Source organism: Cryptomeria japonica, chromosome 2 (assembly GCF_030272615.1).
Source record: "Cryptomeria japonica chromosome 2, Sugi_1.0, whole genome shotgun sequence".
In the NCBI taxonomy this organism is placed as follows: Eukaryota; Viridiplantae; Streptophyta; class Pinopsida; order Cupressales; family Cupressaceae; genus Cryptomeria; species Cryptomeria japonica.
The window spans coordinates 22,667,569-22,684,939 of NC_081406.1; positions in this window are offsets into that span (position 1 = coordinate 22,667,569).

Genomic DNA, 17,371 nt, shown 5'->3' on the forward strand with positions numbered 1-17,371 from the left:
GATCTCTCGTGAGAAACATTCACTAGAGGCTTATTTGTTTTTGCATTAAGATATTTGATTTGCTACATGTAATTCTCAAATGTAGACTTGCCCTAGCTCTTTGTTTAGTTTTTATAACATCCCAAAGCAATGCATCATAGTCTTCTCATAGCTTCCATGCCACTAGTTCATTAAATTAAATATTATGAAGAGAGTACTTAACCAGTCGATGTATTCGACACTCTCTTGATAATCTGCTAGGATTAAGGTGTCATCTACCTTGTAAAAATAATGACATGGTTCCAACATATTTAATTCTCGCCATTATTTGTAATACATTCATAAAGGGTGATGGGTTCCATTAGTAGCAGTAAAACTGGGTTGTGAACACAATTATTTAATATTGTTTTTCTGCACTTATGGACATCTAGAATAAAATATTTAATGACTTAAGGAAGTGGAAAAAGAGTGACCCTTGGGCTTCTCTAGATGGGAGCATGGAAGAGGAAAAAGGTGCCTCTTAATGTTTTGTCATTTATTGCATTTAATGTAATGTTTATCTCGTGAGAATGGGCGCCCGAGTTAGATGGAAAGTATTGGAACCTAGACTGATGTCTTTTCAAATTTTGTGGAGGCATTCCAAGGGTGGTCGTGAGGAATGAAGAGGCTTCTTTTGGCATCTTTATTGGTGATTTTGGAGCTCTTGTCATTCTATAAATTCGACCTTTTTGGTGTAGATTTTATGTGTAATAGTTGAATGTAGATTTTTTTGTAGGAAGAAAGGATAGGTGGGAGGCATAAGAAGGTTGTTCACATGTACATAGGTGCTGCTATGATGAAGGACAAGAGAAGAACATAAGTAATTGTATTGTAAGCACATTTATTGTTGATAAATGCAAGCTTGTCTTCTCTTCTTGGTGGAGTTTTTTTCCCGCAAGTCTTTCTCCACGTAAATCCTATATTTTGTGTTGATCTTATGTTGTTCATTTATGCCTTAGTGCTGCTATATTATTTTGATGTTAATAATTATTTATTGTTGTTATAAAGTTCACATAATATAGGTTTATTAAGCATGAAAAACAAGATATTTTTTGGCATCATAAACAAGAAGGATCTAATCTTGGTTTTTCACATTAAGCCAACTTAATTTTCAAATTTTCATGTTGCAACTATCCAAGCCTTGGATCTCATCCTTTGATTAGTTTATTGGATAGAGATTGATCTTCACAATCTTTGGTATTGTACTTGTTATTTCCCAACACAATCAACATACCCTTTTATCTTTGAGGGTCATCAAACACTTGAGGCTTATCATGTTCCAGGATAGTGGACCACAATGCAAGATTCATTGGTAGAGGTAGTATTTTGAGCTAGAGTAAATTTCAATTGTAATGTTTTCAGCTCTAACCTAAAAATTTGAAGCCCCATCTACAAAATTGAGATCATGACCAAAGGCTTTGGAAACCTCCTATATATAGATAGCATATTTTTGTATTAGTTATGTCGTACTTTTTGGTTATGTCCAATGAGTATGTTGATGCTTTGTCAGTTCGTGTAAGTTAAAAAAATAGTTTCAATATTTACCAGTAGTTCTAGTCACTTGGCAATAGTTTTGGTATCTAGAGAAAGGGACTGTGTGTCGGAATTGTTCCTTTATTCAAATTTTGTATAAAAGCATACATGAAATAAATAAAAGACATTGTGATATCATTGTGTATCTTTGTTGAAATTACTCTTACAATTTTGTTATAAATTATTCATGTGTATTTGATCTTCTTACCCTACAATTGATAGTTGTTTATCAATTAAGCAATAACCATTTGATGTTGTTGCCTCTTTTTTTTTATTGGAAGATGTTGTTGCCTTTAAGAATTTAAGTAGAACAAAATATGGCCATATACATGGGATAGATAGTTGAAGAACTAGTGGAATCTAATCAATTGGTATCAATAGTGTATGCACCTCATGATTAAAATTGGTATCAATAGTGTGTGCACTAAAAAATAGAGATATTTCTTATTTGGGAAACCATTTGGACTAAAAACAGATCATCAAGAGTTTAAATACATTTTCACTCAACCAGATTTGAATGCAATGCAAAAGAGGTGGTTAGAAATTTTAAGTGAATATGATTTTGAGATTGATTACATTAAGGGTAAAGGAAATAGGGTAGCAGATACTCATAGAAGTCGTCATTGGAAGGCTAGAGAATCTATTAAGACCACTTTCAAAGATCAAATATTAGCGGAACAAATATAAGATCCTTAATATGATGGTGCCAAAATGATTCAATGAATCTAATATTTAAAGGACCTATATATGGTAAGAGTGTTTTGTTATCACAATGCAATAGATGTTACTAGTTTTAGAAAATTTAGAACTTTGATTCTAATGGAAGCTTACAATACTCCCTATTCAAGATATCCAAGAATTAATAAAATGTATTCAAACCTTAAGAAGCTATACTTTTTACCAAGAATGAACAAGATGTTGACATTATTGTCATTGATGTCAACAAGTGTTGTAGGGATGCCAAGAGGATGGTAAGAAACAACCCAGCTAATCAAGTGTTGTGCAAGTTGCCCTGGTGGCTTGGTCAGAATAACTAGGCCGATGTTGGTTCGTGTGGAGTTTCTGTTGGGTTTTGCCTATCGGAGTATCCTGTGTCGAATACAAAGCATGTGATAGCTGTCAAAATAATCGACAAAGGTGGAATGACAAATTGGAGATAGTGTAAGCTATCTTGATAGAGGAAGAATGAAGAGAAGACCCCTTGGCATGACCATCAACATAACTCATAGCGAAAAAACAAAGGAATCACAAGGTCATCTTTATGGAAGCTTGTTTAATCGAAATAACATGTCAATATGGAGAAGGTCTTTGGTGTTGCGATTTCGGAATAGCTATACTGATGCTTGTTTATGTTGGGTCATTGGAATAAGTTTGTATTGACGGGTTAGTATTCGGATGTTAATCCGATAGTGTTGGCTCTTTTGATGGGTATGCATTTTGGAATACCTATGTCAATAAAGGGAGGTTGATAGTATGTAATCAGAATGACATACTTTCATTCTAGCATGTTTTTCCTATGCCGATAGTTATGGTTATTTCGATATGTGGTTGTTTGGCTTGGAGGTTCTTCGTTCGGGATATCTTATAGCGATAAGTGAAATCAAAGGTGAGGATTTCATCAGAGTAACTCATGCCGACGAAAGGGACCAAAGGCATCACAAGGTCATCGGGATAAGTATTGATGACATAGTAGATGCAAGATGTCAGCCCGACAGTTAAAGCTATACCGATAGGGCTTTGAAAAATTGTATCAGAATGAATCAAACCAATACATGCAACATGTTTGCAGAGCATGTCACGACTGCAGTCCGATAGTCCACGTGGATGTTTGACCTAGTTTGATCAAGTGACCTAGATGCAGATTGAGGAGATTAAGAAGACTTTGAGGACACATTGCATGTCGACAAACATAAAGATGATGTGGTGCATGGAATCACCACGATGACGATTATGATCAAGTCCTCTTGGTTGAATCTAGTAGAACAATGGCTTAGAATCAAAGTTGATCATGAACACAGGTTGGCGCGTCTGGAAACTTGAACTATTTACTAGCCAAATACAAACCGACTAAGTGAACGATCTGCAAGCTACATTGGAAATTGTATAGATAATGGGGCATGACAATGAGGAAGAACAACGATTGTCTTGCATGTGATGAGTTATGATCCAACCAACTGTTTGGAGGTGATGTGTGCTTTATGAACTTAGTTGTGGCTATAGTGTAAGGGGGTTGTCAAAATAGAAGCAGAGAACAAGATAAGTTTGATGAAGGGATTGCTAAATAGCTAAGAGAAGAAAGTGTTGCAGAGGTAAACTTGAGAAAAGAAGTAGAGCCAAAATCAAAGAAGTAATTGCAGAAGAAAGAGGCAGAAAATTGAGTAGAAACAAAAGACTGATTTGGAAAAGACAAGAAGGCAGAGACAAAGAAACAAAGATGAAGTATCATTAAGGTAAATCTTTCAGAGTAACAGATAGGTGTTACAAAACTCATTTGTAACAAGGTTTTTGTAATTGTCATAAATGGTTTATTGAATCACTGTGTATCTTTGAGTGGGTTCTTAGAGCAAGGGGAGGTGCTCCTTGAGTTCGTGCTCAAATCCTTAGGGGTTGGTGCTCCTTGGGTCGGTGCCCTAAAACATATTGTAACTGTGATTTACTTGTGAGGCTGGATTGGAGTAGTAGACTCCAGTAGCTATTCTCACTGAGGTTTTTCCCACATTGGGTTTTCCTCGTAATTACTAGTGTTATGTGATATGTCCTTGTGTGTGTATGATTCTGGTTTTGTTTTTATTTTCACACACACTAGATTGAAGTTTTAGATTATCATTGATTCACCCCCCTTTTAGTGTTCACTTGTGTTCTTCACAAGAATATAGTACTCTTTATGAAATACTATTTATAGTGTCAAAGTTAAAGTAGAACATAATCACCTCACTATAATACAATATCCTTATGGTATACTGTGCCTCATAAGTGGCAAATTATTAGTATGAATTTTGCATTAGAAACCTTATAGACATAATACAATATTGGTGGTAGTGGATGAACTTAATTAGGTAGCTCATGTTATATCGAGATACTCCAACCTTAGAAAAAAATATTTTTAAAAGAAATGTTCAAGTTGTACAAAGTTTTTGAAAAGATTATATTAGATAGGTATGTTAAGTTAACATCAAGATTTGTACAACTTTACACTTATCTTTAAGAACTTGATTAAAAATTTATAGTCCATCATCCTAAAATAGGAAGGACTAACCATATAGATGAAGATATTGTGCATATGAATTAACAATCAAAGTGGAAACACTATCTTCTATTAGTAAAGTTTATTGATAATAAATCTTTCAATGACCTCATTTAAAACATTATATGAAAGAAAGTGTTAATACCTTTGTGTTGAGACTGTTGGAATTAGGGGTCATTGTGAGGGGGGATGAATCAATGATCTACCAATTAATAGATTTTCAAACTTAACTTTCAACCACCAGACGCAAACACTTAAAATTAAAATGCAGAAACATGAGACAAACAACCACAAGATCATTACACCATTATTTTTATGTGGAAACCCAAATAGAAAAACCACGGTGAGATTTGAACCCACAATATTATTCCACTATGGCCAGTAGCAAAACAATATTACAAAATGGGAATGCACAGGCATTCAGGCACGCTGCCTAGAGCTCACTACTCAATTACAATAACCCAGAAGGCTACAACCCTCATGGAAGTCTCATTGACTTACAAGATAATTATAGTGATGAATTACAATCTATGAACTTTGAGATAGCATCTACTATGCTTGAATGAGTTCCGGTTGAGCACAAATGAACTGACTAGAGAATCTTCTTTGTTTTGCCATGTTCTTCCCTATTCACTCTCTCAGTTAGCTACCAGATCAAGAATGCACATGTGAAACTGTGCCAAAATGGATTCTCGATCACCTCTCACTCACATGTATTCCCACCATTCACCAAAAAGATCATCTACACCAAACTTATATACTGGCACCCACAAAATAGGTCATACATCATGTTGTCTTGAAGGTGTAATGTGTAGTCAAATGTCGTCTTGACCGGATCCAAAAAAATAAGTTCAAATAATCAAAACAGTAATAAAATGATGTTTCTAAGTTGGCCCAATCAACAAGAACACGATTCAATGCACTGCAATTACCGGAAAGCTTCCAGACCCAAAAATGCTCTGTTTTACCTGAAATACCAGTTAACACCTGTTTCTAGATAAGAAGACTTGCGACCACCGGATTAGATCTCCATGAAGAGTTGCCATCAATGACAACCCTATACCAATAATCATCCACCGAAAACCACCAAAAGTCACCGGATGAGTGTCAATTGCCAACAATCTCCCCCTTTGGCATTGATGGCAACACTCGTGAAAAAAAACTAAGTGCTAAGCATTGTATATCGGTTCAAAAGAATTAAGAGAATCTCTAAGGCTCCCCCTTAGACAAAGAATTCCACTCTCTAATACTGTACATTTTCCACTATTCCTCTCTCCCTTTGACAACAATGTCAAAGATGGGGCATTGTCCAAAATAGAGATACTTATAAATACTTGAAGATATCAACATAAGTAGTTTTAAAAAATCCTAGGTGAGTATCCCACCCAATCTTCAAGTTATCAAAAAATGTGATGAAAGAATTAAATGTAGTGGCATGAATTTCTAACTCTCATAGATCAAATGATACAAGTCGGGCCATCTCCTTCATACATTCCACCTTATTACTTAATATTGTGTCCAATTGGGTGACAATCAGGTTCCAAAGTTCACCTACTTTTCTCAAAATTTTCTCCTTGTCTGCTTGGAGGCTTGAGATCTGATCATGTAAAGCTATAATCTTCCCTTCAACACTTCTGGTTAATGTTGTATTTGGATCAAAGGACTGAGAAATACTAGCAAACTTTCCCTAGCAAACACCTATTTGCTTATCAATATCTATAGTGAACTTAGGCAAAATTAGGCAGGATTTGTACAATTTTTTGGCTTCTGACAATGTGTCACAAATAATCTGCAATCTCTTATTTAATCTTACTCTACGATCTTCAATCATCTTCTGGAATGTTTGAATTCTAATATCCTTGAATTTATCCAAAACTTTCTGTGAAGTCGTCTTCTCCAAAGAATCAAAACTGGTATTTACACTATCAATCAATTGTAGCAATTTACCGGAGGGGTTGTTATTTGAATTTATCTGTACATAAGGGGCCACCTTATGCAAAACATCTATTGATATCGAAATTAGCTTTTTATCCTTTGATTCAGACTTTACCAAATCTTGGCTAGCCTAAGCTTGTACAATAGCTGCAAGCATGAGTTTTTCAGCAGGAGACATTTGTCGAAGATTAACAAAACCATCAAGATTAATAGGAATTTGCAATGGGGTCCTTGTAACCAGAGGAGTGACAATTGCTGGATCAGCTATACCTTTTCCCTTTCCAACCTCGGCAACCTTAGCCTCTGTTGTCTCAACATCCTTCTTCTCTCCCTTATCCCCTTTATATGTTGCACCGGTGTTGCCACTTGGTGCAGTATGAACCCGTTGGATCTTAGGGGCTGTAGAGCTATCCACCACCTAAGGAGCATCACCGGTCTCAACATCAAGTGGAGTGTTATCCTTGTCTTTCGAATGATCCTTAGAATGAGTTTCAACCTTCTAACTTCCAAAAACACTTTGCTTCTCTTCCGACTGAGATGACTTGAATGCATCTTTGTACAAAGGGTCATTCTAAATTATCTTTCTCCATATCTCCTTTGTTTCTTTCCTCATCTCCTCCACATTTCCGATCATCAATTTGTTAATCTTGTTTTTACTACTAAATTCCTTCTTCTTTGCCTCTTCAATGAGTCTCTTAACTTCATCATGAATAATACAAGTACAAACATTTACTAGTTCTCTTTCCTTCATCTCCTTGTCAATCTTACTTGTAGTCATTCTTCTTGTATCAATCAGATTATACAAATCCTTTAGAATGGACTTTTCTAATTCAATCAATGTCTTATTAAAGTTGTGTAAATATAGTACAACTTCTTCTTCAACATTTCTCTTATCACCTTCATCAAAATTCTCAAAGTATACTCCAAGATTCTTCAAATTGCCATCAACTATTATTTCATCTATCAACTGATCTGCTAATAGTGGAGGAACAATTTTGTACTTACCTTGTATGTTACCAGACTCAAGGTCTTTGTCAAGTTGACTTTTGACTTGTCTACCTCTTTTGGATCTTTTGGTAGGAGAAGGATCAAATTTTTCTTTCTTGGATTGTTGGGATCCACCGGTCTACGGCTTCCTCACCACTCTCACAAATTCTCCTTTCTTTTTTGCCTTTCCTGCTTCCTCCTAAGACTCTGTCTCTGAAGCTACAAAAGATACTGCAACATACGTTCTTTTAGGTTTCTCCTTCTGCTTCAACACACCTTTCCCAGATGGGCTAGGTTTTGCAAATTGAGTCACCGTAGCAGGAGAAGACTTAGTCTCTTTTGGTTTGACCTTGGAGGGAACCGAGCCAACCTTAGGTTTCTTGGTTTCCTCTTTGACCTCTTTCTGTGCATGACTTTCCCTTGCTTTCTTCATCGCCTCCCGGGTGAAACCCATCTGAATTGCCACCTCCCCAACCATCTTAGTAAATTTTCTTTTTTGGGCTGGTGTAGTGAATTGCATGTGCAAACTGAGGTCCTTTTCTTTGAAAGTCCTGAATCTCCCTTCCTTGGGATCCACCGGTTGACTCAAAATATGTGCCTCAAGTGTAACAAAGTCAACTTTATACCCCATGGGCATGATCCATACTATTCGAGGTTCCACTGCTTCCATTAGGCATTGATCCTTATCGATCATGAAGCATATGGTTTGCTCATACTTTTCAACAGCCTCCTTGGGGATCCTCTCTTTGTTCTTCATTGTTGTTTGGAAGGTTTTGAAGTATCCCCAGAGAGCAGATATCCTCATGGTTGCATCTCAAATTGTTAGACAGTTCAAATAATTGCAAGTCAACTGAGAGGGGGGGTGAATCAGTTGTCACAGATTACCAGAACCATTAGCAATTAAAAATTTAATATTGGAACCCAAAACATTAATACCAAAATGCTTAAACCAAATAACAGAATAGTAGTTAAACCAATTAAGCATAAACAATAATCATAGAATAAATACCATCCACATGACACCAAGATTTATACGTGGAAAACCCGGTAAAAGGAAAAACCACGGTGGGAAGCCTACCCACAGTTAGATAATACTTATGCAGTAAGTATGTGAATTACAATTGAGGGGCCTGCACTTGCAGGAAGGCCAACAACCTAGAGTGCACTGCTCATCACAAAAGGAGTCTCACTGACTACATAGAAATCTAGACTACAATCCGGAGAAGTGTTGAACTGCAAAGATAGCATCTCCTATGCTTGAGTACAGTTCTGGTTAAGCTTAATACCGGAGGACTAAATCCTCTTACATAAACCCAATTTGATCTCCAATGATCGACCAAATCCTCTTCCTGAATGATATTACATTATTCGCACATTACATATCCATTTCCCATCCCTATGACCATTGACATGATGATCTACAATGAGATCTTACATTATATATACAAACCCTTGACCATAAACAATCAGGTCAGCCACCAAACAATAAAACAATTAAATAATTACAAAACATGTCGGCCTTAGACCAAACAAATAATATCCAACCCACAAGACATCCCATTAATGTATCGAAAAGTCCAATCCAAACGCTTCATTAAACCGGTCCATAACCTAGACCAATTGGGACCCAATATAGGTCCACACGCTAAAGCAATGATCTCCATCTGCCAAGTCTCGAACATGATCACCAACATCATTCTGAAACTCCACCAGAAGCTGCACCAAGACCACTTATGCAATTCATCACAGATCTTCATCAAAAACTCTGTTGGTGAAACTCTCATTGGAACCAGAAACCAGGCTTCTAAGCAAACAGGATAGCATCTGATCACCAGACCAAAACCAACTTACTGAATATGAACATGAGTATCATGAACAAGCCAATTCCATAACCAAATCACATCGAAGCCTACAAGATCATGCTAGATCCAAACTAACCAGAAACCACTCAACCTACCGAGACTAGAAGGGTGTCAGTAAAGCATCCAAACAGCTAGTGTTGGCATCAATGACAAAACATCAATGCAACACATAATCAATTCCACCAAATGGCCATCACAAATTCCTCATAATCCTTTTTTGATCTGCATAGATATCGGTCTATTATAGGCCCATTGGACCTTACCTTTTATACCAGGTATCTCATTTAAGAAGTACAAAGCCAAGCAAATAAGAAGTGTACCATATTTGAATGTGTGATTTTTATCCTGCTTGATCTTCTTCAAATTTCTCAATAGTTCATTCAGGAGGGCAGTGCAAAAATTATACCTTTTATCTTTTTTAAGCATCTGGTATGCAGAGTAAATGGCAATACCAGAGATAGAGTAGTACATGCTGGATTGGTAAACCTTGTAACCGACTACCATCGATGCAAACTTCACATAATTCTCCAGGATGTCGTTAATGGTCATTACTCTGTTGTCAAATTTGGATCTTGTGGTGGCTATGACCGTATCATTTGACACTTTCCTCAAACTGGGCACATCACTGGTTTCAGCTAGGCCTGTCACGATACAAATCACTTGCTTGGTGATTTTGTTTGTTCTATCAAGCCATATGAATTCCTCATGAACACGACTAAGAATATACCGAATCCATTATGTCTCATTCGAATAACAAAAAATGCATGAACTTTGAGAAACCCTTATCTTGAAGCACCTTGTATTCGGTTTGAGATTTCCCAAACCATCATCCAAATGCTTGTTGTATAGGTCTAGCATGTACGCATTCCCAAGATCTTCAAGGTCACAGTGAATGTAAGCCCTGATGTCTTTGTTATGGAGAACATCGTAGGGCACAAATGAAAATGCACCTTCTGGATCATCCTCAACCGACTTGAAAGGGTGTTTCTTAAAAACTAGTCAAACCCTATCCTTAATCTCAACCACCGATGGGGTAGCAACACCAGAAGTTGAAGCCATTTCAAATGCTAGGGTTTGTGAAAAATGAAAGCCTGAACAGATAAATACCTTGCTTCACAATCGAACACTGAAATTTGCTTTGGTGTTGAAATGTGATGACTGATCAGCAAAGTACTGTACACTCAGCACGTATCCTCGCTGGGGTTCGGGGCCGGGCCGGGCCTTAGACAGGGGTTTGGGGGCGGTAGCCCCCGAGAAAAGTGGGGGTTTGGGGGTAGGAGCCCCCGAGAAATTTTTTTTTGGGGATGAAAACTGACATTGTAATAAAACCCTAAAAAGGCCGACTTTGTTTGTTGCCCTAAAAACGCATGTTATAAGCGGCTGGGATGCTTAAGGCATTGTAAGGTTGATGTACTATTTTTGCTAGATAATAAGAAAGATTGGACGGCTGTGTATGGTGGACGTAACCCATTCTGGGTGAACCACGTTAAATCTTTGTGTTATCTGTGTCCTATTTTATTCCTTTATCTTTTGTATTTAAATCTGCATATAGTTGTTAGTTCATATTTGCTTCGGATCTGCTTGAAACCTTAACAATTGGTATCAGAGCAAGGTTTTTTGTAAATTGGCAGGAATTTTAGATTTGAGTGGGAGCAATGGAGGATTCCAAATTCAAGGTCGAAAAGTTTAACGGCCAGAATTATCAGTTATGGAAAATGCAGATGGAGGATTACCTGTATCAAAAGGATTTGTGGCGGCCATTGGAAGGAAAGGCAAATAAACTGACCACAATGTCAGATGAAGAGTGAGACATTTTAGATAGAAAGGCATTGGGATCCATTCGATTGTGCCTTGCGCTGTCTATAGAATTCAATATAACAGAAGCAAAAACTGCTATAGATTTGATGGCAACATTGGCTAAGTTGTATGAGAAACCCTCAGCTTCGAATAAGGTATTTCTTATGAAGCGTTTGTTTAATTTGAAAATGAGTGAGGGAGGATTTGTAGCGGAGCACTTAAATGAATTTAATACAATTACCAGTCAATTGTCTTCGGTAAAAATTACCTTTGCAGAAGAGGTTAGGGCTCTCTTGATTTTATGTTCTTTGCTAGAAAGTTGGAATAGCTTGGTTATGGCTGTAAGTAACTCTGTCTCTGGTAAAAATACTTTGGTATTTGATGATATTGTTGGTGTTATCCTAAGCGAGGAAATGCAAAGGAAAAGCACAGGTGAGACTCCAACATCATCGGGTAGTGTTTTCAATGTGGAGAACAGAGGAAGATCAAAGGAAAGAGGAAAAGGCCCTGGGAATGAGAAGTCATGAGGGAAGTCAAAGAAAGGACGCTCTCAATCTAGAAAAAAGAAAGATTGTTGGTACTACAGAAACCTTGGTCATCTAAAGAAAGACTGTTGGTCTCGAAAAAACAAAGAAGGAAACAAAAATGAAAATGACAACAAGGAAGCTAATATTGCAAGTAATACTTTACAAGATGCTTTAATCTTATGTTTGGATAATGTTAATGATTCCTAGGTAATAGATTCTGGGGTTTCATTTCATGCTACACCCCATAGAAAATATTTTCTAGATTATGTTCAAGGTGATTTTGTACAGGTATATTTGGGTGATGATGAACCCTGTCAAATTGTTGGAAAATGAAAGATAAAGATCAAGTTGTAGAATGGTAATGGCTGGTTTCTGCAGGAGGTAAGACATGTTCCTAATTTAAGAAGAAATTTAATTTCTGCAGGGCAACTAGGTAGTGAAGGTTGCATAGTTACCCTCTCAGACAGTATGTGGAAGGTCACTAAAGGATCATTAGTAATAGCTAAAGGTGTGAAGGTAGGCACATTATATCTGTGTACAGGTAACACCTACTCTACCCTAGCTGCTATAGATAAAGTTACTGCAGGGACAACAAGAATAAATGTTGCAAGAATAGATTCGATAATGTGGCACCATAGGCTTGGGCACATGAGTGAGAAAGGGATGAAAACCCTTCACTCCAAAAATCTATTGTCAGGACTAAAAATGATTGATTTAGAGTTCTGTGAAAACTGTGTTTATGGTAAACAGAAAAGAGTTAGATTTCTCAAGGATGGGAAAGAGAAGAAGAGTGAGAAGTTAGAGTTTGTACATTCAGATGTATGGGGACCGGCTCATGTATCATCTCTTGGTGGCTCTTGTTATTATGTTATTTTTATTGATGACTCAACCAGAAAAACATGGGTATATTTCCTAAAACAAAAAGATATTTTTGAAACTTTTAAGAAATGGAAAGCTTTGGTTGAGAATGAGACAGGAAAAAAGTTGAAGTGTCTCAGATCGAATAATGGAGGTGAGTATTGTAGCAAATCATTTGAAGATTACTGCTCCTTAAATGAGATTTGAAAGCAGAAGACAGTTCCAGGAACTCCACAGGAAAATGGTGTGTCAGAGAGAATGAATAGGACTATCATGGAACGCGTGAGGAGCATGAGATTGCATGCTGGATTGCCCTTACATTTTTGGGCAGATGTTGTACATACTGCTGTCTATTTGATAAATAGAGGACCTTCAACCCCTTTGAATGGTGGCATTCCAAAGGAGGCATGGACTGGTAAAAAGGTAAATTATTCTTTTCTAAAAACTTTTGGTTGCGAAGCTTTTGTCCATGTTGATAAAGAAAACAGAACGAAGCTTGATGCTAAATCTCAGAAATGTACCTTCATTGGATATGGGATGGATGAATATGGCTATCGGTTATGGGATTTTGAAAATAAGAAAATAATTAGAAGTAGAGATGTTATATTTAATGAGAAGGTTATGTATAAAGAACAGATGCAGGAAAAGAAGCATGAACAAGACAAACAAGAATATGTGGTGTTGGATGAGATTCCTGAAAGTGAAATGCCACAGGTACCTGATGCTCAACAACAATAGATTCTCCTACAAACTCCTGCAAGTGTTAGATGTTCTACGAGGACAAGTAGACCCCCTGAAATATTTTCTCCTTCTTTGTATTCTATTTTATTAATGGATTCTGGTGAACCAGAAGAATATGAAGAAGCAATGCAGGTAGATACCAAACAACAGTGGGAGCTAGGCATGAAAGAGGAGATGGACTCCTCGATGAAAAATAAGACTTGGGACTTAGTCCCTTTACCTGCAAAAAAAAAAGCCTTGCCTAACAAATGGGTTTATCGGCTAAAGGAGGAGGAAGCAAGTCAGAAAAGATATAAGGCTAGACTTGTGGTAAAAGGTTTTGCACAGAAAGAGGGTATAGATTATGATGAAATATTTTCTCCAGTTGTAAAAATGACTTCAATTATAACTGTACTTAGTCTTGTGGCTGCAGATGATTTACATCTTGAACAATTAGATGTCAAAACAACTTTTCTCCATGGAGATTTGGAGGAGGAAATTTACATGTTGCAACCATAGGGATATGAGGTCAAAGGTAAGGAGAACTTGGTGTGCAGGTTGAAGAAAAGTCTGTATGGCCTAAAGCAAGCACCCCGACAACGGTATTTAAAATTTGATAGCTTCATGGCTGAACACGGTTATCATAGATGTCATTCTGATCATTGTGTATATTTTAAGAATTTGATAATGGCAGTTATATTATCCTGTTGCTTTATGTTGATGACATGCTTGTTGCTGGGTCTAACATGCAACATATAAATAATCTTAAACAAAAATTAGCTAGGTCATTTGCTATGAAGGATTTGGGTGCAGCTAAGTGAATTCTCGGTATGAGGATTACACGGGACAGGAAAAATAGAACCTTGAATTTGTCCCAAAGTGAGTATATAAAGAAGGTTTTGAAAAGATTTAACATGCAAGATGCAAAAGCAGTTAGTATACCTTTGACTAGTCATTTCAAATTGACTAAGGAGATGTGCCCAAAGGCACAGGAAGAGGTTAATAAAATGTCTAACATCCCGTATTCATCAGCTGTTGGCAGTCTGATGTATGTAATGGTATGCACAAGGCCAGATATTGCACATGCAGTGGGAGTTGTGAGTAGGTTTATGAGTAATCCGGGTATGGAACATTGGAATGCTGTGAAATGGATTCTTCGGTATTTGAAAGGAACTACTACGAAGGCATTATGTTTCAAAGGATCTGATGCTGCTCCAAGTGGATTTGTTGACTCTGATCTGGTGGGTGATATTGATTCACGGAGGAGTACTACAGGGTATGTTTTTACTATAGGGGGAATTGCAGTCAGTTGGATTTCTAGGCTACAAAAGATTGTTGCACTTTCAACCACTGAAGCTGAGTATGTTGCTGCTATAGAAGCCAGCAAGAAGATGATTTGGTTGCAATGTTTTCTAGAGGAATTGGGTCAGACACAAGAGGATAGCGCATTGTATACTGATAGCCAGAGTGCCATTCATCTTGCGAAGAACTCTACTTTTCATTCAAGGACAAAGCACATTCAGCTCAGGTACCACTTCATCCGGACTGTTTTGGAGGAGGGTCAGTTACGGCTTGAGAAGATTCACACAAGTGAGAATCCTGCCGATATGTTCACGAAGGCAGTTCCACAGGAGAAGCTGATTTATTCATCAGTTTCTGTTGGTCTTCTTGATTGATAATTGTGGAATTTATACCAGTCGAGTCCTAGTGTTTTATCCAGCGGATGCTGCATGTACAGTGGTGTCGTGTAGTATCAATCTCCAAGTGGGAGATTGTTCGGTGTGGACCCTGATCAGTCTCCAAGTGGGATATTGTTGAAATGTGGTGACTGATTAGCAAAGTACTGTACACTCAGCACGTATCCTCGTTGGGGTCCGGGGGTGGGAGCCCTCGAGAAATTTTTTTTTGGGGATGAAAACCAACATTGTAATAAAACCCTAAAAAGGCCGACTTTGTTTGTTGCCCTAAAACTGCATGTTATAAGTGGCTGGGATGCTTAAGGCATTGTAAGGTTGATGTACTATTTTTGTTGGATAATAAGAAAGATTGGACAGCTGTGTATGGTGGATATAACCCATTATGGGTGAACCACGTTAAATCTCTGTGTTATCTGTGTCTTGTTTTATTCCTTTATCTTTTGTATTTAAATTTGCATATAATTGTTAGTTCATATTTGCTTCGGATCTGCTTGAAACCCTAACATTTGGACTTGCTGAAATTGTTGTTGAAATCACCAAATTGCTTTCTCTCTTCTCTGCTCTACTCGCTTGATCGCATTGTGACAAATGAAACTTCAAAATGCACTTTTATCCTTCAAAAACCTAATTTTCCATGGTAATAAATGCAGCAACAGGTTATCATGATTTTCATGAAATCACATATCGGATCACCAAATCATCTTAGAGACTTTTGGATAACATCTACAATCATGATTCAATCCTTCTGCAATCTTCCAGAATCGATTGCAAACCACCGAAGAGGGGGTTCTTAGAATCTGCATGAAAATCTCCCCCTAAGGCATAAAACCCTAGTTACTGGATGAAGATCCTGCACTGGATTCGGGTGAAGACCCATTTTCAGTTCTAGATTCATCTTTTCTTACCCACATCTTCTCATGCTTCTCCTTGATCTCTTCTACTTTTGTTTTTTCCTTCTCATCTGATTTTCTCTTGTCTACCGAAACATTGTTCTTTCTTCTACAGTACTTTTCAATGTGACTAGTTTTGTTGCATGCTCGACAAACAACATTGTTTTGCATTGGTCTGAAGTTATCTTATTTGGTCTCATCCTACACTGATTAGAGATATGTCCAAACATCCCACAAGCATAGCATATTTTATTTTGGAAGCGATTCATTACTGCTCTATACATATTTGACTTGTGACCAAAATTATTGCATATGAAACACTGATTAGTAAAGTTAGGAACATCATTCATGTTGTTCATTTCATTATTCATCCTACTACTGCATTGATTCACCATATGACCAAACTTATTGCAAGTAAACCATCTACCATTGAATTTTTGAGCATTAGGTTGTCTTACTAGAGGATTCTTTCTCTTCTTTTGATTAGGTTTAGTATTGCCTTGTCTAGATCCGGAGGATTCACCTTTCTCAAATCTAAGTCCTCGCATGTCCTTTCCATACCTCTGACTTTCTATCATCTCATCAAGCCTTGTTGAGCTAGATTTGAATTTTTCTTTGTATTCATTAGCAGTAGCAAGTTCATCCCTTAAGGTAGCAATCTGCCTTTCAAGCTCTTGACCATTATTCCTTGACTATGTCAAGTCAAGCTTCAATTGATTATTCTCATAGGTAAGCCTAAAGCATTCATCTGCTCTTTCCTTCAATGATTGTGCCATATTTTCTTCATTTTTCTTTTGGTCCTCAATCTCCTTAGTTAGCCTCATCACAATGGATTGCATCTCATTCTTCAGGGCAACATTCTTTCTTTCAATCTTGTTAACTTCATCAGCTTTATCCTGGTATTCCATGATCTGATCTTCTTTCTCCTCCAACTTGTCCATTTATTCCTTCCTCTTCTTTCTAGAGATGTTTTCTTGATCCTTCAAGTTATTAATGAAGTCATCAACAACATTCAGGTTCTTCTTCAAGGTACAAATATCATTTCTAGTTGCATCAATATCCTCAAGTGCTACACTGAGTATTTTTGAAAACCAAAATCCATTGAATCAATCTCCTAGACCTTCCTCAAGTGGTTAAGCTTCCTTAGAGGTACTAGGCTCATATACCAATTGTTGGAATCAAAGATCACTAAGAGGGGGGAGTGAATCAATGATATACTAGTTAATAGATATTCAAACTTAACTTTCAACCACCAGATGCAAACACTTAAAACTAAAATGTAGAAACATGAGACAAAAAACCA